The sequence below is a fragment of the Dermochelys coriacea genome, chromosome 25 (assembly GCF_009764565.3).
Source record: "Dermochelys coriacea isolate rDerCor1 chromosome 25, rDerCor1.pri.v4, whole genome shotgun sequence".
In the NCBI taxonomy this organism is placed as follows: Eukaryota; Metazoa; Chordata; order Testudines; family Dermochelyidae; genus Dermochelys; species Dermochelys coriacea.
In genome coordinates, this window is record NC_050092.1 from 5,828,016 (window position 1) to 5,852,960 (window position 24,945).

Here is a 24,945-nt window from a genome sequence, read left to right on the forward strand (position 1 = left end):
TCACAGACCTTCTGACTCAATCTCCATCACCAGAGGTGAGAGCGAGGGGCCTGGCTTGTGCACCGGCTTGTGCCCCTGTTCTCTTTCCCCCATTCCTGGCTCTACCTCATTCTGTTCCTCTTCCTGGAATTTGCTCCAGCCACCCTGCCCAGCCCAGCCATGCCTGTCCTTCTGCCCCAAAGCCTGGGACTGTTGCTGCAGGACAGCTCTTCACCTTCTCCTGGATCTACTTCCCCCACCTCTCCAAACTATAGGCGTTCCTGAACCCCAACATCCTACCCTGTCCCCCTCACTGCTCTCAGAAGTCTGCTGGTTGCAAGAATTCCCCTGGGTGGGGAAGGCTCCTCAGAGAAGCCCTTCACCTAAACCAATACTGGGAAGACAGGCCCCATTTCTCCTGCCCCAGCCCTTCTGGACAGTTCTAAACCACTCCCCATAAGTGCCTTATTGTACCCTTCCCATTACTGCCCACCCTCCCAATGCCTCCTTCTGTCCTCCTCCCTTCTTTTTCCTTCTCCTTTTTCTACCCTTTGCTCCTCCAATGAGAGCCTTACAGGAGAGAATCAGACCTTCCCGACAAATCCCCTAGGCCTCCATCCTAAAACTACTGAGTAGCTACAGGCCTGTTTAACTCAGTAGTCATCTTGTTCCTCTCACCCACACCTAAAGCTGGCTAGTCAGGAACCTACCCTTCCTCTGACAGCCTCCATAAGGGGGAATGAGGCAAGTCAGATTCACCTGGGACTAATTAACTCACTGAGGACCTGAGAGGCAGTTAATTATACAGGGAAGCACCTGCAGATGATAAAAGCTACTCCCCCAGGAGAAGAGTAGGCTAAAGAACAGAGGTCTCTAGGGGAGAAGAACAGCTTTAAGAAAAAGAAAGGCCATAAGGGGAGGGCTTCTCAGGGGGAGCTGGTGAGGGTGCTCACTAGGGAGGGAAACTGAGGAAGAATGCTCCTAAATGAGAGAGGGTCTGACACGGAGGAGCCATGAGTACTAAATCTTAATGGAACCTGACCCCGTGGAGGGACTTCACCAGGTAGCAGCAGAAGCTCTAGAGCAGAGGAATTACAGGCCCTTCCAAGGAAGGTTTGTCATGGTCTGACTTCTGTGGGGACTGGACCCAAGAGGAGAGATGTTTCCTCAGCTGATCATAAGAGGCCCTGGCTCTAGAAAAGGATTCTGGGTCAAGAGGTGCTCTTAACCAAGGGGCCTGGAGATACTTTGGGTTGATGGACCAAAGTTAACTAACCCCCTTCCTCTCTAGCTAGAGATTCTGGGGTGGAGGCCTATTTATATAATGTTCTATCTTTGGGTTTAATAAGTTGGACGCCTGAAGGGGCATCATTCAACAGGCATAAGTCTCCTTGGGCTTATTGAATGCCCATTGGGGAAACTGAGGCAGTGATGTAATTGTGAATGCTGAGCTGGGCCTGACAGGGTGTGCTCCAGGAGTGAGGCCCCCCTTCACAAGCTGCCTGGCTCTTCAAACAGTAGAGTCCTGTGAGATATAAAGATGCAGCACACAGAAAGACCACCAAAATAACCCCAATGTGCCCCCAAACAAAAGCCAGGAAAGAGAAATGAGCTGTGCACCACTTTCTAAAGATCTACCAAATTCAGGCCTTGTTTGGCCGGTTGAGCAAGTGAATTCTTTAGGTGAGGCTGGGCCTTTTTTATGGCCTGGCCTGCCCCCAGTAAAAACACTTTGGTACTGGGTTTGGGATTTTCAAAGGCATCTAAGCTATTCCATGCTAGGGTTGGTTGACAATTTTCTATCAAGACTGTCTTTGTTTTCAGAAAAGGGTGTTTTCAGCTAAACAAAAGGGTTGTTTTTTATCAAGGGTCTGTGCTGCAGAAAACTTGACTTGTTTTTAATCAAAATACTGAACTCTCCAAATATTTCAATTTGGATAAGCCGCCACATAGGAGTTGTGGTTCTGTTCCGCATTTCTCTGCTGGGCTCCCCCATGGACTACATCTCCCATCATGCACTGCCTCCCGTCTCTGAGATGGGAGACTATAATGCATCATAGGAGATATAGTCCAACCAAGGAGCATAGCTATAGAGGAGAATGCAAGCAGGCAGCACCTGAACTACAACTCCCATGAGGCAGCCTGGCAGAAGTTCCAAATCAAACCATTTCAATTTTTGGCTAAAATATTTCAACTTTTTGTCAAAGTGTATTTTTTTTTTTTTTAAAAAGTGTGTGTGGGGGGGTGGGGTGTGGATTACAACTAGCTCTATTAAGAACACCATTCAATAGGGGTTGAGGCCAGATTGTTAAGAGCTCTGTTCTCTCTCAAAAGCCTGGTTCTTATTTCAGTGCCTAAGGAGATCTGTACCCACAGGCTGAGCTCTCTGAGAATAAGAGAGCTTCTCCAAATGGCTGTGGGGGAGGTACTAGTGGTGGGGATGCTTAGTGGCACTCCTACTTCTGGTGCTCTCTCTTTTCATGAATGTTCTTGTGAATGAAACTCGCTCACAGGATGGGGCTGGTTTTGCCGAGCTCGTGTCAAACCCTTGAACTGCAATCCTAAGGCAAAGAGGAAGCTAATGCGGTTGTGCTGAAGAACTGGTGAAATAGGCCGGTAGCTAATACTGCCTATGTCTGCTTTCTAGACAGTGGTTCTGGATGGGGCACTTTGTTCTTCCCCAGTTGGGATTGACCCTTATCCAGTCCCAATCAAGACAAGGGATCATATGGGTTGGCTGGGGGAAAACATCCAGAACATATGGGTGATGAGCAATATCCATTTCCTCCATACAAGGAGTTTGTCTACCTTGTGTGATGAAGGTGAAAATCTAGGGCAGTGGTTCTCAAACTGTGGGTCAGGACCCCAAAATGGGTCCTGATTCCCTTTGAATGGGGGTACCAGGGCTGGCTTAGACTTGCTGGGGCTAAAGCCCAAGGGCTTCAGCCCTGGGCGGTAGGACTCAGGTTGCAGGCCCCCTGCATGGGGCTGAAGCCCTTGAGAGTCTGCTTTGCCCTCTCCCCCCCCGGGAAGTGGGGCTTGGGTGAGCTCAGGCTTCGGTCCCTGCTTCCTGGGGTCGTGGAGTAATTTTTGTTGTCAGAAGGGGGTGATGATGCAATGAAGTTTGAGAACCCTGATCTAGGGGGGTGACTGGACGTAGGCAGGTCCTAGATCAGCGATCACCAATGCAGCGATTGCGATCGATTGGTCGATCCTGGGGACTCTCCCAGTCGACTGTGATCTCCAGTCATGGTGTCAGAGTGGGACTCCTGGAAGGTGCCGGCAGGGCCCTGGGGTCTCTGTGCACTGCTCCTGCCTGCAAGCACTGCCCCCATAGCTCCCATTGGCCAGGAATGGGGAATTGTGGCCAATGGGAGATTTGGGGGTGGTGCCTGCAGAGAGGGGCAATGCGCAGAGCCACATGCCCCCCGACCCTCCCAGTAGCTGCAGGGGTGCGTTGAACCTTCTGAGAGCAGTGTGGGGCCTCAATAGGCAGGGAGCCTGCCTTAGCCTCGCTGCGCTGCTGACTGAGGTAAGTGCTGCTTGGTGGGAGGCTGCACCTGAGCCCCTCCCAGAGCCAGCCCCACATATCCCCTCCTGCACCCCAAGCCCTGAGCCCTCTCCCAGAGCCAAACCCCCTCCTACACTCCAACACTCTGCCCCAGCCAGGAGCCCCCTTCTGCACCCAAACACCCACTCAGAGCTTGCATCCCTCACCCACTCCTGCACTCCAACCCTCTGCCCCAGGCTCAGTCCAGAGCCCCCTCCCACACTGCAAACCCCTCCCAAACCCCTGCCCCAGCCCGTTGAAAGTGAGTGAGGGTGGGGGAGAGCAAGCAATGGAGAGAGTGGGGCATGGAGTGAGCGGGGTGGGGTAGATCCTGGGTTACCCTGAAATTCAAAAAGTGATCTTGGGCACAAAAAGGTTGGAGACCACTGGTCTAGATGAAGTAGCAGCAGCTGAAGAGCAGAGCCCTCCTCTGCCCATCTTCAGTTGGTTTGGAAGCCACCTTTCCTTTCAGAAGTGACCTCACATAAGTGATCTGCTTCTTTGCCACTGCCAGACAGGATCACTGCAATATGCTGTATACAGGGCTATAGCCAAGAACCACTCAGCTAAGCTAGGGCTGAAGGCGCAGCTACCATGTTTAGCAGTATGTCTCCCCGGGAGCATGTGAAACCTGTGCTCTGTATCCTGCACGGGCTTCTTCTTCATTTCTGGGTGCAAATTAAAGATCTGAGGCGTGATTCTCCATCACGCTGCATCGTGGGTTGCTAATTACACCAGTCTAGTGCAATGCAAATGTAAAATGCTGCCAGATCAGAATGCCTTAAGTCTGCTTTAGATATTGCTTTTGTGCTTATTTTGGTTAGAATTGTGATTTTTTTTTTCCTGCCAAAATAGTTATACCAGTAAAACTCCTAGTGTGGAGATAGCTGCGCCACTATATAGGTCCCATACACTGGTAAAGCTTATTCATTATGGGAAAGAGCTATACTGCTATAAGGCACTGTTATACCAGTATGACTGTCAGGTTGGTTGCATCATTCTATACTGTTGTAGTTAAAATGATACAACTTTTGTGTTGAGACAAGGCTTTAGAGTTGTGAGTCCTCTGCCCCTCAGTATCATTCTGCTAACATGGGATGAGGAAGATGTTAATCTCTCCATTGGATTGGTTTTATTTCTCCTCCACTTCTTGCCATGCTGAAATCAGAAGAACCGAAGCATCTTTTGGTTCGAAGTATAAAGACCAGGTCAAAGGGAGTGGGGAGGAGATTTGCTGGGAGAAAGGTGTGCAGCCTGGAAAGGCAGTGAAGTTTGGGAGCTATCGAAATCATCCCTGGCACGTATCGCCTTTGAAGCCCTGAAAGGGCATAGGAATGGCTGTTCTTCAACGGATTCTGTCTCATCCCACTAATAATGCTTGGCACTTCAAGATCTAGTGCTTTTCAGCAATAGATCTCAAATTGCTTGCAAAGGAGGGTGAGTTATCCCCATTTTACAGACAGACAAGCAGAGTCATGGAGAGGTTAAATGACTCGCCCATGGTTACACAGTAAGTGGCAGCCAGGTCTCCTGACTTGGAAATCCAATGTCCTATCCAATAGACCGTGCTACCTACCATGTAAGAATCTCCAGGGAAGTTGAACTTCTAATATGTTAGTTAGTTGAACTGCTCTTGTTAAAATACAAATTGCCACGGCTACATTAACACACACGTAAAATACACTTTCCCCTAGAGAAGACAAGGCCAAAAGGGGTTAATTCGGAAAGGTCGGTACTCAGCTCTTACTGGGAAATCAGTGCCAGAAGGAGCTGCTGCTGCTCTGGTTGTCTCTCGGAGTGCATCTGGGCTTACGCTGCAGAACTGTCAGCACTCCCACGTGCAATTACTAACGCCCCTATTGGTGGCCCTTCGCTGTACTGCTGGAAGCTCCTGGGTTCCAAGCAATCCAGGTTTCTGGGTCTTTGTTCCCATCCTGGGAAGGTTGTTTTTTTTCCCTTTGAGTCTGTCCTTTAAATTAACCCTACAACATCTTTAACCCTCTTGGAACTGGAGGAAGAGCAAAGCGTTTCAGATGTCTTAGAGCCAGCTTCTATACCACCTACCTCACCTCTCTCCATTCACCTTCCCTGCCAATTGCACACAGCTTCTGTCTGCTGTGGCCTGACAAGCACAGCTACTAATCCATCACCTCGTTTGGTCTACCTGCCTGCTAGGCCAGATCCCCTCCCTATTTGCTCCTCTAATTCCCCAAATCCCATCCCTTCCCTATTGCTAGTGTCTCTTTACCAATGGGCCCAGATCCTAGCCCCCTATTTCTTCCCTGAGACCCTTTCTAGAGTAGGAAATTGGACATCTTTCAATCATTGCTTTTTTGGTTGCCATCCTGGTGTACTCACAGAGCTGCTTGCTACAGGATGAAGGCCCAAGACCAGTTATGTCGTCTGTCTTCAAAGCAGAGTTTTTCCCAGACTCTCACCTGAGTTTTTGTCCTAGCCACCCTACTGTCCTATAACTGGGTTCAGTGTGAAATCCAGCTGAGCGAGGGGTGGTTACACCTTTACAATGTGTTGTTGCTTTAGCTGAGATGCTCACAACCAGCCCACAAGCATGTAGTCACACCCTGAAGCGTCAGTGTGTTAGATAGCCCTGGTTCAGCAATCCTGACTCCCGACAGCCTGTCTACAGCCCCGCAGTGGCTTCCAGTGACCTTAATACACACACACACCCAAATTGTCCCCAAACTGCGTGCTCTGCAATGCCAGCCCTGGACAGTTCATAGAATAATAGGGTTAGAAGACACCTCAGGAGGTCATCTAGTCCGATCCCCTATTCAGAGCATGACCAACACCAACTAAATCGTCCCAGCCAGGGCTTTGACAAGTCGGGCCTTAAAAACCTCTAAGGATGAAGATTCCACCACATCCCTAGGTAACCCATTCCAGAGAAACAATAAGGTTTCTTTGTGCCTCAAAAGACACCAGTCACATCACAGCTTATTAACTTAACTGGGGTAAATACACCCTTCCATTTAAACACAGCACTGAGCTGGTTTATAGTGAAAATAGAACCAGTTTATTAACACTAAGACATAGGTTAAGTGATGCCAAGTAAAAGGAATTAAGTTAGAAAGGGTTACAAGCAAATCAAAGTGAAAACGTGCATCTAAAAGTCTAAAATTTAATCAAGCAAGGTACAGGCTTTGTTCAAGTTGGTTTCTCACTTATATTCAGGTTTCTTAAGACTTCAACCGACACCCTTGGTTGAAGGACCCATCTTTCTCAGCTTGCAAAAGCTCTGTTCCTGTGAGTCTATCTAGTGATGGAGCCAAAGACGGCTTCTCTCCTTGTATTCTTCCAAAGTTCAATGAACATGTTTCAAGAGGCAGGATGACCTCATGTTTTCCTTCCAGTGGTCTTCCCATCCCCCTGCTCACTTGTATGTAAATGGAGCTTCCATTGCTTCTGGTCACATCTTACTTAATTTCACTGGAGACAGGTAAATAGCTGCTTTCCCTACTGTATGGGGGGAATCTGTTTCTCCCTGTTTGGCCACAGACTTTAAAAATAATATCATTAAGTATCCATACTTCCTCATATAGTATTAATACAGACATTTTGCAATGATATTAATCACTAGTGTGTCATTAGCTTTCAAAAAAGACTTCATTCTGTGTACTTTTATAATACAGTAATATTGTATACAATGAGCTGATTCAAATGCTTAACACTTGGGGTTCAGCCTCTGTTTTTCTAGACCAGTAAACCTTGGAAGTGGATTCTGAGGGTCACCCTCAAATTAAAGTTTATTCACGCTGTGAGGAAGGTGACATGGAGCATGGTGGGGAAGGAAGCTCCATGCTCTTTCTTCCCCCACTTGTCAGCTTAATAGCTTTGTTTACCTAATATGTAAAAATGGACCACTTTTGTCTGAAGATCAGGTTGGTCAGAGACTCAAATACATGTTCCTTTGTCTAAGGCAGACCCATTTACAAACTCCCCCTGACATGCCTGGTGTTAACACGTTTTAGTCATCTAGGGTTGCCAATTTTGGTTGGATGTATTCCTGGAGGTTCCATCACATGACAATCTTTAATTAAAGATTAATTTTAATAGGGCTGTCAAGTGATTAAAAAAATTAATCATGCGATTAATCACACCGTTAAACAATAATGGAATACTATTTATTTAAATATTTTTAAATGTTTTCTACATTTTCAAATATACTGATTTCAGTTGCAACACAGAATACAAAGTGTACCATGTTCACTTTATATTTAATTTTTATTATAGTATTTGCACTGTAAAAAAATAGTATTTTTCAATTCACCTAATACAAGTACTGTAATGCAATCTCTTTATCATGAGAGTTGAACTTACAAATGTAGAATTATGTACAAAAACCCCTGCATTCAAAAATTAAAATGTAAAACTTTAGAGCCTACAAGTCCACTCAGTCCTACTTCTTGTTCAGCCAAGTTTTATGTTTACGGGAGATAATGCTGACCACTTCTTAATTACAATGTAACCTGAAAGTGAGAGCAGGCTTTTGCATGGCATTGTTGTAGCCAGTGTCGCAAGATATTTGCATGCCAGACCTGCTAAAGATTCATTTGTCCCTTCATACTTCAACCACTATTCCAGAGGACATGTGTCCATGCTGATGACGGGTTCTGTTCGATAACAATCCAAAACAGTGCGGACCAGTGCATGTTCGTTTTCATCATCTGAGTCAGATGCCACCAGCAGAAGGTTGATTTTCTTTTTTGGTGGTTTGGTTCTGCAGTTTCTGCATCAGAGTGTTGCTCTTTTAAGACTTCTGAAAGCATTCTCGACACCTTGTCCCTCTCAGATTTTGGAAGGCACTTCAGATTCTTAAATCTTGGGTTGAGTGCTGTAACTATCTTTAGAAATTTCACGTTGGTATCTTCTTTGCATTTTGTCAAATTTGCAGTGAAGGTGTTCTTAACACGAACATGTGCTGGGTCATCATCCAAGACTGCTAGAACATGAAATATAGAGCAGAATGCAGGTAAAACAGAACAGGAGACATACAATTCTCCCCCAAGGAGTTCAATCACAATTTAATTATCGCATTTTTTTAACGAACATCAGCGGCATGGAAACAGGTCTTCTGGAACAATGGCTGAAGCATGAAGAGGCATAAGAATCTTTAGCACATCTGGCATGTAAATATCTTGTGACGCCAGCTACGATATAGTGCCATTTGAACGCCTGTTCTTGCTTTCAGGTAACATTGTAATTAAGAAGTGGGCAGCATTATCTCCCATAAATGTAAACAAACTTGTTTCTCTTAGTGATTGGCTGAACAAGAAGTAGGACTGAGTGGGCTTGTAGGCTCTAAAGTTTACATTGCTTTGTTTTTGAGTGCAGTTATATAACAAAAAACCCCTGAATTTGTAAGGTGCACTTTCGTGATAAAGAGATTGCACTACAGTATTGTATGAGGTGAATTGAAAAATACTGTCTTTTGTTATCATTTTTACAGTGCAAATATTGTAATAAAATAATACAAAGTGAACACTATACAGTTGTATTCTGTGTTGTAACTGAAATAGATAATTTGAAAATGTAGAAAACATCCAAAAATATTTAATAAATTTCAATTGATATTCTATTAACAGTGCAACTAGTTGCGATTGATTTTTTTAGTTAATCATGTGAGTTAACTGCAGTTAATTGACAGCCATAATGTTTAATTCCTGGAGACTCCAGGACAATCCTGGAGGGTTGGCAACCCTAGAACTCCAGCATATATCCATAACTCTTCATACCTGCTGCGTATGTATGTCATGCAAGAATATTAATGATCAGTGAGTTATTTTTTAAATGATACCTCACAATGCATAGTTGTACCAAGATTATTACAATAGCATGTAGGGTGTGAATACAGGGGTGCTTAGGATCACCTGGTCACAGAGTAAAACCTTTTATCCAGGTTCAAAGGTGCTTTAAACCCAGGTTAGCTGGCCCAGCTGGAGGGTGTGTGGGTTAGAGCCCAGACTTGGCTTTAACTCAAGTGGGAAACAAACCACCCACTTTGCAGTGAGCATGCAAGCTAAATCACTTGAGTTCTAATAGGCCTCCTTGCCTTCCCACAATTGCCCTGAGGCCATATTGTCCTGTCCTTCCACCTACTCCCTCCTTCTGCACCAGAAGTCACCTATCTGTTTATATCCACCAGCTTGGTATTTAAAATCCACATTCCATGCAGCCTGCTACATTTCTACAAGCACTTGCACAGAGATGTTGTCTGGAAACTCCTCCTTCCACTGTGCTGCCAGCTGACATGAAGGCTCTGGTGTACCTCAGATGGGAGGTCAGTAAGCCTCACTATTTGGGGAGATAGATCTGAAATTGGGGTAAATATATGTGATTAGTGCTCTGAGCCTGATAGGTAATTATCTCAAATTACTCTCAAGTCTTAATGGCCCAGACAATCCACAAGCAAGGGTCTAACCAGGTGACCCCAATGCAGACATATAGGCACCTAATGCAGATAGCAAGCTGCTCCGGTCTGCTCAAGGCGGCTATCTTCTTGGGGATGCTCTCTTCTCCCTCTGACAGACTACTCTTGCTGCAGCATAGCCTGGGCCTGCCCCTTTGCCTGCCTCAGCTCCTGCTCAAGTCATGGCCAGTTGCCCGGCTGTCTTCACAGTATCTATAGCTAAGGATCCAGATCTGTCACCAAGGTCATGGATTCCATGACTGCAATGGACCTCTGTGATTTATTTGTCCAGCAGCCCCCGGGGCTGGAGCCGGAGCAGCGGCGGGGCTGGAGCAATGGCTGGTGGTCCAACCCTGGCGGGGCTCTGAATGTTTGTCCTCCCCTAATAGGGGGTATTAGTAAAAGTCAAGGACAGGTTGTGGGCATCTGTGAATTTGAATACTCATGACAAAATCTTAACTTTATTTACATCTGAATGGGTCTTTCTATCTGCTTTTAATGTGTTCTTCTCTAGGGGCTATACCTCCAGAAGAGGTCTCGCCTCAGAGCAGATCTACTGGACAGCTGAAATACAATAGACCCACAGCATCTTACCCCTCCTGCCCCCATGCAACTCTTCTTCCATTCTTTCTATGCTGGGCAACAATATAAAAGCTACAGCTTGGTCTCCCTGCCTCCTGCTGGGATTTTTTTAGATGTGAGGTGCCACTGCAATAGACATAACTAGAAAGTGACATGCTTTTGATGCTTCTGTAGGCTGAGTTCACCCAGGGACTCTTTGCATTCTGCCAGTCCCTGTGCGCTACTCCCCCAACCTCCTCTATTTCAGGGACTTCTTGAAACCCGCACAAACGTTCTTGTTTGTTTTTCTTTCTGTCTGGGAGCGAAGGCAGTTCCCCCTTCTGGTTTTCTGATGACTTTCCGCCCACCCCCCAATCAATTGAGATCTGCCCACTGATGCCTACAACGTTCCTTAAAATGCCGGAATTGATCAGACGTGGCCTTCAAAAGTTATTGCGTTACATCCAAACCGAGAAATGTCACCTAGCCATGTGTAGAACCTTGCTTCGCTTGGCCCATAATAATCTGACACGCAAAACAGGCTGGAGGGGGTGCTCACTGCTCTCAAAGGACTTGCTGCTGCAGGAAGTGCTACTAGGGAGCCAGTCAACGGCGCTCTGCCCTCTAACTCAGTCCTGAGCACACTGTTAAGGGACGCTGTGCTGCTGGAGGTTGCATCTTTCAGATTAGATATAAAACTAAAGTTCTGACCACATGTGGTCACTATTATCGGTTATTTATAGTCATGTAACCAAAAAGTTACATGAGGTCCCTTCCACCTATTTATTTCTATGGTTCCATGATGATGATTTATAAACCTAAAAGAGGTTAAAGGTGACCTGCAAAAGACTTAAATTTTTTTTTTTTGTATTCCTCCTTGATTTTTGCCTTAGAGATGCCAAGAATGTGGAGTCTGGTCAGAGAAGTTCTTAGGGATTGTGTGATGCCCCACACCTTAAAGGAAGGGCTGAGGTGGGGATGTCCTGTGTTTGTGCAGCACTTAGCCAAATTGGATCATTGGTTTCTGACTGGAGCTCCTAGCGGCTACAATAATACAATTAATAATAAGAGAAATGAACTTTTAACAAAGACATTCTGTCTCCCAAGAGTTCATTAGGAGTTAACAGGTGTTGAGAGAGGGTGGTTTTTTTCTATTTGTTCTCTCAAGTGTTCAACTTTCCCTTTCTTGTGACCTCATAATTTCACTAGTTCTCTGTTCACCATAGAACAGTGATACTCAGGCTCCCGAGGAGCAAGAGGCTGTTTAAAGTGTCTCCTGTGGCTCTTTGCTGCATATATTAAAACACTGTGATTTAATTATTAACCAGTCCAAGTTATTAACCAATCAGAATGCTTTTACTATGTTATTAACCAATTGTAATTGATAAAATAATACTTGGTCAGTCATTTTGGTATGAGAAATGATGGCTGGGTTGGGCTGGCCTGGGGCTCAGGGTGGCTGGGTTGGGCGAGCTGGTCCTTGGGGCAATTTGGCTGGGGCTCCTCCAGCTGCAGTGGGGTGGAGGGGGAGCCTCAAGGCTCTGGCAGTTGAGGGGGGTGGAAGTGGCGGGGCTGGGAGGCTAGCCTCCCCAAAGGGCAGGTTCATGAACTGCCTATGACTGAGAGCTGAGTCTCACTACTACAGAGTCATCGAGGGTAGCTCAAACCTGAATTTCTGAGGCAATAAACAAGCAGATCTCTTTTCATTTTCATAAAAACCTCTCAAGCCTCCTTTCTCCAACACGAAGGAGCATGAGTGCACAACTCCTTTTTTTTTTTTTTTTTTTTTTTTGGCGGGTTACTGTTAACATCTGCTGTGTTGCACCTTAGACAAGTTTTTATGACAAATTGGGCTCCTTCCCGATTACAGGTGCTATATAGATCACAAGATTGTTTCATTAGTTGAGGGAGCTGGGTGAAAGAATAGGATCTATAGCACTGCCCAAATCTAAAGAAAAGCCCCCTTAAAATAGCTCGTTTTGGGTCATATCTCAGTGATAGGTAATAACACCACCTAGTTTTTATGACAGGTTTCAGAGTATGCTGTGTTAGTCTATATTTGCAAAAGAAAAGGAAGACTTGTGGCACTTTAGAGACTAACAAATTTATTTGAGCATAAGCTTTCGTGAGCTACAGCTCCGATGAAGTTGCATCCGATGAAGTGAGCTGTAGCTCACGAATGCTTATGCTCAAATAAATTTTAGTCTCTAAAGTGCCACAAGTCCTCCTTTTCTTTTTAGTTTTTATAAGATGCTTTTCATCAGTAGATCTCAAACCGCTTTGCAAAGGAGGTGCAGCAGAACCTCAGAGTTAAACACCAGAGTTACGAACTGACCAGTCAGCCACACACCTCATTTGGAACTGGAAGTACGCAATCAGGCAGCAGCAGAGAGCGCGCCGCCCAAAAGCAAGCCCAGTACTGCGTTAAACATAAACTACTAAAACAAAAGGGAAGCAGCTTTTTTCTTCTGCATAGTAAAGTTTCAAAGCTGTATTACGTCAATGTTCAGTTGTAAACTTTTGAAAACAACCATCAAGTTTTCTTCAGAGCTCTGAACATTTCAACCTCCATTCCTGATGTGTTCGTAACTCTGAGGTTCTACTGTAAGTACCATTTTTACAGATGGGGAAACTGAGCCACAGATAGGTGAAGGGACTTGCCCATGGTCACCCAGCAGGTTAAGAGCAGAGTTGGAAACAGAACCCGGGTCTATTAAGCCCCAGTCCAGTGCAATCATCACACTGCTTCTCCTAGTCTAATAATGAATAATCTAGGTCCTGCTGGCATACAGATCAAATCATATTTTTAATGAACTAGCTCATATTTTTTTAAATCTGGGTGTGTTGACTTCTGCATTTATAAGAACACGTGTACAAAAAGGAAGGGAAGCTGAGTCTCTTCCAGTACCAGCAAGGGCTTTGTCAATATAATCTGCAGGTTGATGATGACGGGCTCCTATGCAAACAGGATGCCTCTGCTGTTCTATCCAGAGTCACTTGGTACACGTGTATAGCTGTTGCATGTACATTTTATATAGGTAACTCTAGAGTGAATGAGGCAAGTGAGCCTGCCCTTTTCTGCACTCTTTTAGCTACATCTATAACACCTAGGGGATCCTACGGCACTTTACAGACTTAAACACGTATACAAATTGTGGCCCCAATCCTGCAATTGTATCCAGGTGAACAGACTCTTTAAGAGCCCTGGGGCTCCCTGAGGTGGTCCAACTGCATGGATCCAATTGCAGGATCTGGGCCTATATTTAAAAAAATTTGCTTCATCCACCACTACTATGTGGCAGCACAGAAACACTATATTTGTAGTTTCGGATAGGAAGTTAATATGAATTTGGTGTCAAATAGAAACTACAGGAAAATGTGGGGAGCCAAATGTAAAGGCCAGATTGGAATTTTGTCAGGACACTGGGGCTAACACCCTGTGCTTGTGAAAAGGACTGTGGGCTCCTCACTGGCCACAAATTCCTAGATCACAGTGCCAGGGCTTAAATATGCTGCTAAGGCAATTAATTTTGTACTGAATTGGACAGAGGAGCACCAGCTCTGCTTCCTGTATGCTCTGCATGATCATGTGCTTAAGGACTCCAGTCAGGGATCAAGAAAAGGAGTACCTGTGGCACCTTAGAGACTAACAAATTTATTTGAGCATAAGCTTTCGTGAGCTACAGCTCTCTAAGTTGCCACAAGTACTCCTTTCCTTTTTGCCAATACAGACTAATACGGCTGCTACTCTGCTAGTCAGGGATCAGTACACCATTGTGGTAGGCACTGTGAAAGCACATATTATCCCTGACCCAACAAGTTTACAAGCCAAGTTCTGAGAGGAAGGTTGTGCCTGGGTTCAATCCCCTGTTCTGCCACAGGCTTCCTGGGTGACCTTGGGCAAAGTTTCTCTCTGCCACCTCCATCTCCCATCTCTAAAATGGGGGGGAATAGCATTGAGGAGCACCACAGAGGCTCCCTTGAGAGCTCAAACTACAGGAATCAGGTGTCATATAAAAACCCAATCTCTCTAGATGGGTTACAAAAGAACACAATGGGTGGGTGAAATAAGCATGTGGAGGATGAGGTAACAAGTATTAGTACAGAGTGTCATGGCTGCCTATTGTCAGCTAGCAGAGCATTGTAGGTACTTAGATTTTCCTTGGAAGTCTCCCTTCCGAGCTTAAACCTCACCTGGCCTGAGACAGGTTAACCTGCTGCCAAGCCTTTGAAGAGATGATTGTTTTAAAGCATTTTCTTTGTTCTAACTGGGAGAGTCAAGATGCCATTGTTAGGGGCATGGGTATGCTCTTTGCCAAAGGACTCTGGCTGAATGAATGCAATTAGCACATGAATTGTTCAGATAGTTGCTGGACAAGTCTATAGTGATTCAGTATCACCCAGCTTTGAAGTTTCCCAGGCTGCTTTGTCAGAGCTAAAAGTAAGTTTAACGTTCTAGATTATCAAGGGGTGCAAATTCAGTTTAGGAGCGGGTATACATAATCTGCAATTTCCCCGATTGGGGGTAAAAGTTTAACGGGTCAAAGTACAGACATTGAGCTATGGGGGCATATTGTCCATGTAATGCCCACGTTCAGGTGTGGAGTATAATGAGTGGGTACTATGATGAGGATGGATCTACCCTCATTTGGTGGGATTTAATGTTCAGTGAGTTTATGGTTCCAGTTAATGGTCCAATGGAAAAAGTCTCTCAGTCCCTTTCCCATAGTTGATGCACGATGTCGTACCAGCTCACACCTCCTGGTACTGTTGGTGGCCGGTGATGTGTTCATTGTAGATGTCCCTGGACCATCAGATGGTGTCCGAGACCATGAGGCGCTGCATGAGCCATGCGTAGCGTCGACCGATCCCGCAGGTCCGCAGCACACGCTCGTTGCAGGGGTCCCAAGCGCCCAGGGCTCCGACGATCCGGGCATCCATCTGCACCTTGCAGCCCTTCGCTCTCAGGGTGTCGGCTAGGGGGGCGTATTTTTCCAGCTTACGAGCTCGGGCTTTGCGGAAGGCAAAGGAGACCATGATGTCGACGAGGATGATCTTTTTCTGGGCCTCGTCAGTGACTACCACGTCAGGTCGCAACTGGCTGTCAGTACGGGGGATGGCGCAGTTCACGGCGACCTCCCCCAGGCGCAGTGCGATGGCTTTCACCAGGTGGTTCTGGATGGCGTGATGGCACAGCTGCCAGGCTCTGGAGTGGGGCTTGCAGCTGCATAGGACGTGGGGCAGGGTCTTGTCGGAGTAGCCGCACTTCCTGCAACGCTTGTCTTGGTTCCCGTGGCGGATGGCTCCGTCGAGCGGGACGCAGTTGAGCCGGGCACGATGGATGAACTGCCAGTCGGCGAAACGGGTGAAGCCGCCCCTGCCGAGGAAGTGGTTGCTGGCGTCCCATTTGCTGGTCAGTTCGAAGGCTTTACCCTGGTCCAGTTTATGCTTCAGGATTTCCATGTGCAGCGAGTGGATGGCCGCCTTCAGAGTCCTCTCCAGCATGCCCCTAGTGCTCAGGGTGACAAAGGTGTTGTTGGACCTGATCTGTGGCACCAGGACTCCCAGCTCCTGGCGCTCTTCGCACTACTCCCAGCGGCAGCCAATGTGCTTCCCCAGGCAACGCATGGCATTGTGAGCGCAGGACCACAGTGACGCGATGTCGCCACCATCCTGTCTGAATTCGCCATCCAGGGAACGGCTCAGGAAGCTGGCGGTGTGTTGGTTGGAGGGGCCTCTGCCAATCCGCTTCTTTGTTGCATCATGGATGGCGTTTGCTGCGATGTTCCTTACCATGGCATTACTACACTCCATGCACTGTCAAAGTGTAGGTAGCCCAAGAGCTAAATTCAGCTCATAGGCCTTACCTTAGTTAGCTGGTGATAAAAATGCATCTTTTCTCCTTGTGTGAATACCCCCCAATAGAGTCCTGCAGTGGGACCCAAGCCTTTATGCAGTAACTTTGCCTGTAGACTACAATGCTCTATCTCAAGCCATGATGCACTGAGCCACAGATTTCAGAGTAGCAGCCGTGTTAGTCTGTATCCGCAAAAAGAAAAGGAGTACTTGTGGCACCTTAGAGACTCACAAATTTATTTGAGTATAAGCTTCCGTGAGCTACAGCTCACTTCATCAGATGCCACAGAGTCATTTGGTGAATTGCGCACAAAGAGCCAGGTTAAAAGGCTCGGAAGGCAAATAAAAAGAACCCCAAATCTATGATTTTTACATAATCACATTATTTGAAAGCCTATCTCATGATATTTGGTGAGCCCAACTCATTATTTTTGAACATTTGGGGATTGCAATGCTGCCACCAGCAGAACAGGGAGGATAATCCTGACTCCTAGCCCTATGCTTTGACCATCAGATGATGACACTTCACTTGGGTACAGGGAAAGTGGGGAGGATGCAGAGGGGAGCCAGTGTAAGAGCTGGGTTTAGTATGGAGTTTTGGGGATCAGAACTCCTGTGTTTACCCCACTTTGGCTGCACTGGATGGTAGGTGGATCCAGGACAAGATATGGCCACGGCTAATCCTTTAATGCATAATGTTTGTCTTCTTTCATTGGATCGTTTTCAGTGCCATGGTTTGGAGCCCAGAAGCTTCACTCTTGCCATTCAGAGGTTGCTCTAACTACCTTTTCATAAGTCTTTTAGCTGCAATTATATGGCTTAACCAGTCAGAGTACAAACATTCTTCTCCCTGGGTAAGCTTGGGGACAGCTGGCAGTCATGCCTGCCTGGCCATGCCCTGGTTTGCTTCATTTAATAAATGCCAGTGACTAATGCAGTTATCTTGTTTGGCTTTGGCAAATGTATTTTTATATTTGATCCAAATACATTTGCAGGAGTAGGAGAAAGCCCTTATTTGCAGGAGGATTGCGGGTGTGTGCAAGTGACCTCGTAAAGATAATTTTTTTAGAAACGCCACCTTTGATGCAATCAGGTGCATTCTGCAGACAAAAATAACTTCCTGCTCTTGACTCTCTCTAAAAACCAGAGACAAAAGTCCATCTCAGGCAGGGATTGTTTAGCAGTATCTGGAGAAAAGGGATGAATGCTACAAGAGAAATCTTGCCAATCTTCCTCTTCAGTTTAAAAAGACTTGCCACTGAAGACAATACAAGTGTGATTATTTTAGACATCTTAGAAAAATGTGTTTAATCCTGTCTCTCTCTCTTTTTAAATGCATAACTGCTTGCTAGCAAGCTTGGATCAACTCTTTCAGAGCATAGATATATATTAAAATGTGATGACTCAGAGGGATTAATAAGAGCATTCAGAGCATTAAATCTTTGATCTCCAATTTCAGTGTTGCTCAATGTGAAGTAAAACGAAGATCTCAGTCTGGTTCCTAATATATAGGTGTGTCCACTGCACAAAAAAATACTTGCATAGCTGACGCCTTGGTTCCTTGGTTGGCCGTCTCAGCAGAAACCTGAGATTGAATTAAAAATTGGATCGATCTAGCTACCTCACCCAGGACTGTGAAAAATGTCATCTACTGTGCCCCATAAGAAGGTTGACCTAATTCCTGGTAAAAAGAAAAGGAGTACTTGTGGCACCTTAGAGACTAACAAATTTATTTGAGCATAAGCTTTCATGAGCTATAGCTCACTTCATCGGATGCATTTGGTGGAAAATACAGTGGGGAGATTTATATACACACACAGAGAACATGAAACAATGGGTTTTATCATACACACTGTAAGGAGAGTGATCACTTAAGATGAGCCATCACCAGCAGCAGGGTGGGGAAAGGAGGAAAACCTTTCATGGTGACAAGCAAGGTAGGCTATTTCCAGCAGTTAACAAGAACATCTGAGGAACGGTGGGGGGGGAGAAATAACATGGGGAAATAGTTTTACTTTGTGTAATGACTCATCCTTTCCCAGTCTCTATTCAAGCCTAAGTGAATTGCATCCCCAGTTTGCAAATTAATTCCAATTCCGCAGTCTCTCGTTGGAGTCTGTTTTTGAAATTTTTTTGTTGAAGGATAGCCACCCTCAGGTTTGTAATCGAGTGACTGAAGAGATTGAAGTGTTCTCCGACTGGTTTTTGAATGTTATAATTCTTGACGTCTGATTTGTGTCCATTTATTCTTTTACGTAGAGACTGTCCAGTTTGGCCAATGTACATGGCAGAAGGGCATTGCTGGCACATGTTGGCATATATCACATTGGTAGACGCGCAGGTGAACGAGCCTCTGATAATGTGGCTGATGTGATTAGGCCCTATGATGGTGTCCCCTGAATAGATATGTGGACCGAGTTGGCAACAGGCTTTGTTGCAAGGATAGGGTTAGGGTTAGTGGTTCTGTTCTGTTGTGTGGTGTGTGGTTGATGGTGAGTATTTGCTTCAGGTTGAGGGGCTGTCTGTAAGCAAGGACTGGCCTGTCTCCCAAGATCTGTGAGAGCGATGGGTCATCCTTCAGGATAGGTTGTAGATCCTTGATGATGCGTTGGAGAGGTTTTAGTTGGGGGCTGAAGGTGATGGCTAGTGGTGTTCTGTTATTTTCTTTGTTGGGCCTGTCCTGTAGTAGGTGACTTCTGGGTACTCTTCTGGCTCTGTCAATCTGTTTCTTCACTTCAGCAGGTGGGTATTGTAGTTGTAGGAATGCATGATAGAGATCTTGTAGGTGTTTGTCTCTGTCTGAGGGGTTGGAGCAAATGCGGTTATATCGTAGAGCTTGGCTGTAGACAATGGATCGTGTGGTATGATCTGGATGAAAGCTAGAGGCATGTAGTGTAATTCCTGGTGTAGACATGGCTAGGTTGATGGAAAGATTATTCCGTCAACCTAGCCATAGGCGCCAACTTTTCAAAGTGCTGGGAGGTGCTTAACCCCCAGCTCTGCCCCAGCCCCACTCCACGCCTTCCCCCAAAGCCCCACACCCCTGACTCTGTAAGTACCATCTGTAAGTACCTCTTCCCTGAGTGCGCTGCATCCTCACTCCTCCCCCTCCCTCCCCAACCTCCTTCACACCGTGAAACAGCTGTTCGTGGCGGGCAGGAGGCGCAGGGAGGGAGAGGTAGGCACTGATTGGCATGGCCCACCGGTGGGCAGCAGGTAGTAGGGGCAGGTGCTGACCTGCGAGGCTGCTAGTGAGTGCTAAGCATCTACTATTTTTTCCCTGTGGGTGCTCCATCCCCGGAGCACCCATGGAGTCAGTGCCTATGAACCTAGCTATCAACTCTCGGAGATGTGGATTAACTATATTGATGGAGGAACCATCTTTGCTACAGCATTGCAGCTGTCTTGCTGTAGCAGGTGTAGCGTAGACCAGTGGCTCTCAACCTTTCCAGACTACTGTACCCCTTTCAGGAGTCTGATTTGTCTTGTACACCCCCAAGTTTCACCTCACTTAAAAATTACTTGCTTACAAAATCAGACATAAAAATACAAGTGTGTCAGCATACTGTTACTGAAATATTGCTCACGTTCTCATTTTTACCATATTATAAATCGGAATATAAATATTGCATTTACATTTTAGTGTATAGAGCAGTATAAACAACTCATTGTCTGTATGAAATTTTAGTTTGTACTGTCTTCACTAGTGCTTTTTATGTAGGCTGTTGTAAAACTAGGCAAATATCTAGATGAGTTGATTATTCCCTGGAAGATCTCTGCGTACCCCCAGGGGTACCTGTACCCTTGGTTGAGAACCACTGGGGTAGATATGCACCTAGTCTACACGTAGTATTTATATGGTGTAGCTATTTCAGTTAGGGGAGTGACTTCTTTTATAGATACAGATAAACTAGTGTGGACATAGCATATACCTAGTATATATAGTATATATACCTAGTATACCACTGGTATAGTTTTATTCCCCTTCCCATATAGGAATAAGCTATCCTGTTGTTATTGCATTCACACTAAGAGGTTAAAGCAATACAACTTTTGGGTATAGGCAAGTCTTAAGGTGTCACATTAGGTCAAAGAAACTTTCTGTGTGCTCGTGATTTCTCTGTACGGGTGATAAATATAGTTTGGCCCGGAGGGATGTCAAGCCATCACCTTTTGTTGAGCATTAAATTTCCTTAATTCAAGAGCTAACAGAGCCATTATTCACTCAAAAAGCTACAAGGAGTGACTATTTGTTAAACACTGACAATGGGACAGTCCTTGCCCTGAGGTAATTGGCTTTTAGAGGGTTTGTATTGAGTTGACCCAGAGGGGGCTGTATTTCAGTGGTGAGTGAAGTGATTCTTGTATGTATGTAGCTTGCAAAGTGCTTTGGGATGAAAGGCGCAGATGTATATGATTTTTTTTTCAAATGTGGTAGGACTTTTCCAGAAAGATTAGATATGAACTCTGTTGGTTTGTTGTTGAAAACACACACTTGCAACATCTCAATTCATGCTTTACAGAGGTCAGTATCATTACCCCATTTTACAGGTGGGGAAACTAATGCACAGTGAGTTTAAGTGACTTGCCCGAGGTCATCCACCAGGCTAGAGGCAGAGCTAGAACCAGACCCCAGCACTTCTGAGTCCCAGTCCAGTGCTCTATCCATTATACTGCTTCCTCTTATTATGACTCTTTTTAGAACAAATGGGTATAAACTGGCCACCAGGAAGTTTAGACTTGAAATTAGACGAAGGTTTCTAACCATCAGAGGAGTGAAGTTTTGGAATAGCCTTCCAAGAGAAGCAGTGGGGGCAAAAGATCTATCTGGTTTTAAGATTCTACTCGATAAGTTTATGGAGGAGATGGTATGATGGGATAATGGGATTTTGGTAAGTAATTGATCTTTAAATATTCAGGGTAAATAAGACTAATCCCCTGAGATGGGATATTAGATGGATGGGATCTGAGTTACTATAGAAAATTCTTTCCTGGGTATCTGGCTGGTGAATCTTGCCCATATGCTCAGGGTTTAGCTGATCGCCATATTTGGGGCCGGGAAGGAATTTTCCTCCAGGGCAGATTGGAGAAGCCCTGGAGGTTTTTCGCTTTCTTCTGTAGCATGGGGCATGGGTGACTTGAGGGAGGCTTCTCTGTTCCTTGAAGTCTTTAAACCATGATTTAAGGACTTCAATAGCTCAGACATAGGTGAGGTTTTTTTGTAGGAGTGGGTGGGTGAGATTCTGTGGCCTGCGCTGTGAAGGAGGTCGGACTAGATGATCAGAATGGTCCCTTCTGACCTTAGTATCTATGAATCTATGATGTAACCACTAAGGCCCAGATCAGCCTGTAAAAACTTACTATACCTGTGCTTAACTTTACATCCCATGAATCAAAGAATAATAGAAACGTAGTGCTGGAGCCAGGACCAAGTAAACCTAGAACATATCTGATTGGTGTTTATCTAACCTGTTATTAACAACCTCTAATAATGGGGATTCCACAACCTCCCTTGGAAGCCCATTCCAGTGCTTAACTATCCTTATAGTTAGAAAGTTTTTCCTAATATCTAAACCAAATGTGACTTGCTGCAGATTAAACCCATTACTCTTTGTCCTATTGTCAGTGGACATGGAGACCAATTGATCACTGTCCTCTTTATAACAGTCCTTAGCATATTTGAAGACTATCAGGTCCCCTCCGCCCCTGTCTTTTCTCAAGACTAAACAAGCCTTTCCTGATAGGTCAGATTTTCTAAACCTTTTACCTTTTTGTTGCTCTCCTCTGGACTCTCTCCCATTTATCCATATTTTTCTTAAATTGTGGCACTCAGAACTGAACACAGTAGTCCAGCTGAGGCTTCAGCAGTGCCAAGTAGAGCAGGACCATTACCCCCCCTCCCCCGTCTTACATATAACAATCCTATTAATATACCCCAGAATATTAGGCTTTTTGGCAGCTGTATCACATTGTTGACTCTCATTCAATTTGTGATCCACTATAATCTCCAGATCCTTTTCAGCAGTACTACCATCTAGGAACTTATTCTCCATTTTGTAGCGGTGCATTTGATTTTTCATTCCTAAAGATAGTACTTTGCACTTGTCTTTATTGAATTTCATCTTGTTGATTTAAGATCAACTCTCCAATTTGTCAAGGTCATTTGAATTCTAATCCTATCCTCTAAAGTGCTAGCAACCCCTCCCATGTTGATGTCATCCATAGATTTTATAAGTATACTCTCCACTCCATTATCCCAGTTGTTAATGAAAATATTGAATAGTTCCGGACCCAGGACAGACCCATGCAGGACTCCACTAAATATGCCCTCCCAATTTGACAGCAAACTATTGATAAGTAATCTGAGTACAGTCTTTCAACCAGTTTTGCACCACCTGATAACAATTTCATCTAAACCACATTTCCCTAGTTTGTTTATGAGAATGTCATGTGGGACTGTGTCAAAATCCTTACTAAAATTAAGATCTATCACATCTACAGCTTCCCCCCATCTGCTATTTGGTTGGTTTGGCATGATTTGTTCATGACAAATCCATGTTGGCTATTCCTTATAACCCTATTATCTTATAGGTGCTTACAAACAGTTTAATAATTTGTTCTAGTGTCTTTCTAGGTAACATAAGAACAGCCATAGTGGGTCAGACCAAAGGTCCATCGAGCCCAATATCCTGTCTTCTGACAGTGGCCAGTGCCAGATGCCCCAGAGGGAATGAACAGAACAGGTAATCATTAAGTGATCCATCCTGTCACCCATTCCCAGTTTCTGGCAAGCAGAGGCTAGGGGTACCATCCCTGTCCATCTTGGCTAATAGCCATTGCTGGACTTATCTTCCGTGATCTTGTCTAGGCTGACAGGTTTATAATTTTCAGGGCCTTTTTTGTTGCCATTTTTAAAGACAGGCACTATGTTTCCCTTTTGGCCAGTCACCTGCGACCTCACCCATCCTCTGAGTTCTTAAAGATAAGGTTTCTTCTGAGATGGTTCTTTAAGTACCTTAGGGTTAATTTCATCAGGCTTTACTGACTTGAATACATCTTAGGCTTTGTCTACACTAGGTGGCTTTGTTTGTCCATAGGAGAGAGCTCTCCCTCTGACAAAAAGCTTCTACCCCCAATGAGCGGTGGGAGGAGAGCGCTCCTGCTGACAAAGCGCTGTTCACACTGGCGCTTTTTGTTGACAAAACTTTTGTCTGTCGCGGCGGTGTTTTTTTTTTTTTTTAACACCCCTGAACGATAAGACTTTTGTTGTTGACAATGACTAAGTTATCTAAGACCATGTCTACACTGCCACGTATGTGGGCAAAACTTTTGTCGTTCAGGGGTGTGACAAGACCCACCCTTGAGCGACATACATTTTGCCAGCATAAGCACTCATGTGCACGGCCCTGTGTCCCGCGGGAGGCGCACTCCTGTGGACATAGTTACGGCTGCTCATTGAGATGGTTTTATGATGTCGACGGGAGAGCTCTCTCCGGTCAGCATAACGTGGCTACACAAGCGCTCTTACAGCGGCACGATCGGTCCAGCGGTGCGGCTGCAAGCTCGTAAGCGTAGACAGAGCCCAAAATTTCTTTCACCCGTTCTTTCCCTATTTTTGGCTTGTGTTCCTTCCCCCTTGTTGTTGTTAATAATGAAGAGATCTGCTCACGATTTACCCTTTTAGGGAAGCCTGAAGCAGAAGGGGCACGAAACACCTGGGCCTTTTGGAGGGCGCCTGCTAGGAGTAATAGTCCCGCTGCAGTCAAGGGGGCGACTTGCAGCCTGCAAAGGGCCTTGGCAGGACTGGGGCCCCAGAACCAGGTCCTTCCAACCCTTGCCTAAGCCTCAGATTTTAAAATGAAGTTGTTGGGGGGGGGCGCCGTGCAAGCAGGAAAAGGGAAAGTGGGGCCTCTTGTAGGGGATAGCGCCCTCTCCTCAAGTGAAAGGTGGGCCAGGGCTTGGTTCGGGTTTGCGGTCTCCTTGCACACACCCAGCTGGGGGGCTGGCGCGGGGGAGCGGCCCCAGAAGCCGCGGGGGAGGCGCGTGTCTACGGGAACTGCTGACCCAACCTCCTGCGCCCGGTACAATCCCAGCCCCCGCACTCCGCATGTACTGCACGTTTTGGGTGTCCTGCCTCCCCCCCCCCGCGCCCCCCGCGTCCTTTGCACGTTGGTACCTTCCACCCCGGAGCTCCCGGGGGAGCCCCTGAACAGGGCGGGGGCAGGGCGGCTGCGCCCCCCCCCCCCCCCGCCGCAATCGGGGGCCGGCTCCCGGCGGCGGCCCTGCACCGTGTCCCCCAAAGGGGGCACTGGAAGCAGCCCCCCCCCCTCGTGCTGGACGGGGGCAGGGAGCGAGGCATGCAGCATAGCTTTGGGGAAGCAGGCTTAGTGGCCCCCCCCCTCGGGGGGGGGGGTTGCCCCTTTTGCACCCAGAGAAACTTGCAAAGCGGAGGAGGAATAAATAGGAAGGGCCACGGCGACCACTCCTGTGAATAAAGCAAATCTGCAAACCCCCCCCCCCTCCCCGCGCCACCGTCCTACAGCTACAAGGGCAACAGACTCAATTAACTAAC

General features: G+C 46.1%; 1 protein-coding gene across 1 annotated transcript in view; it reads left to right on the forward strand.

Annotated features, from left to right (window-relative positions):
- Positions 1-894: 894 nt before the first annotated feature.
- Positions 895-24,945, forward strand: part of DOT1L (DOT1 like histone lysine methyltransferase) — a 123,831-nt gene continuing 99,780 nt past the window's right edge. Inside the window, exon 1 of the mRNA XM_038384309.2 lies at positions 895-1,092. The gene's annotated coding sequence lies outside the window, so the exon portion shown is untranslated. The remainder of the gene's footprint in view (positions 1,093-24,945) is intronic.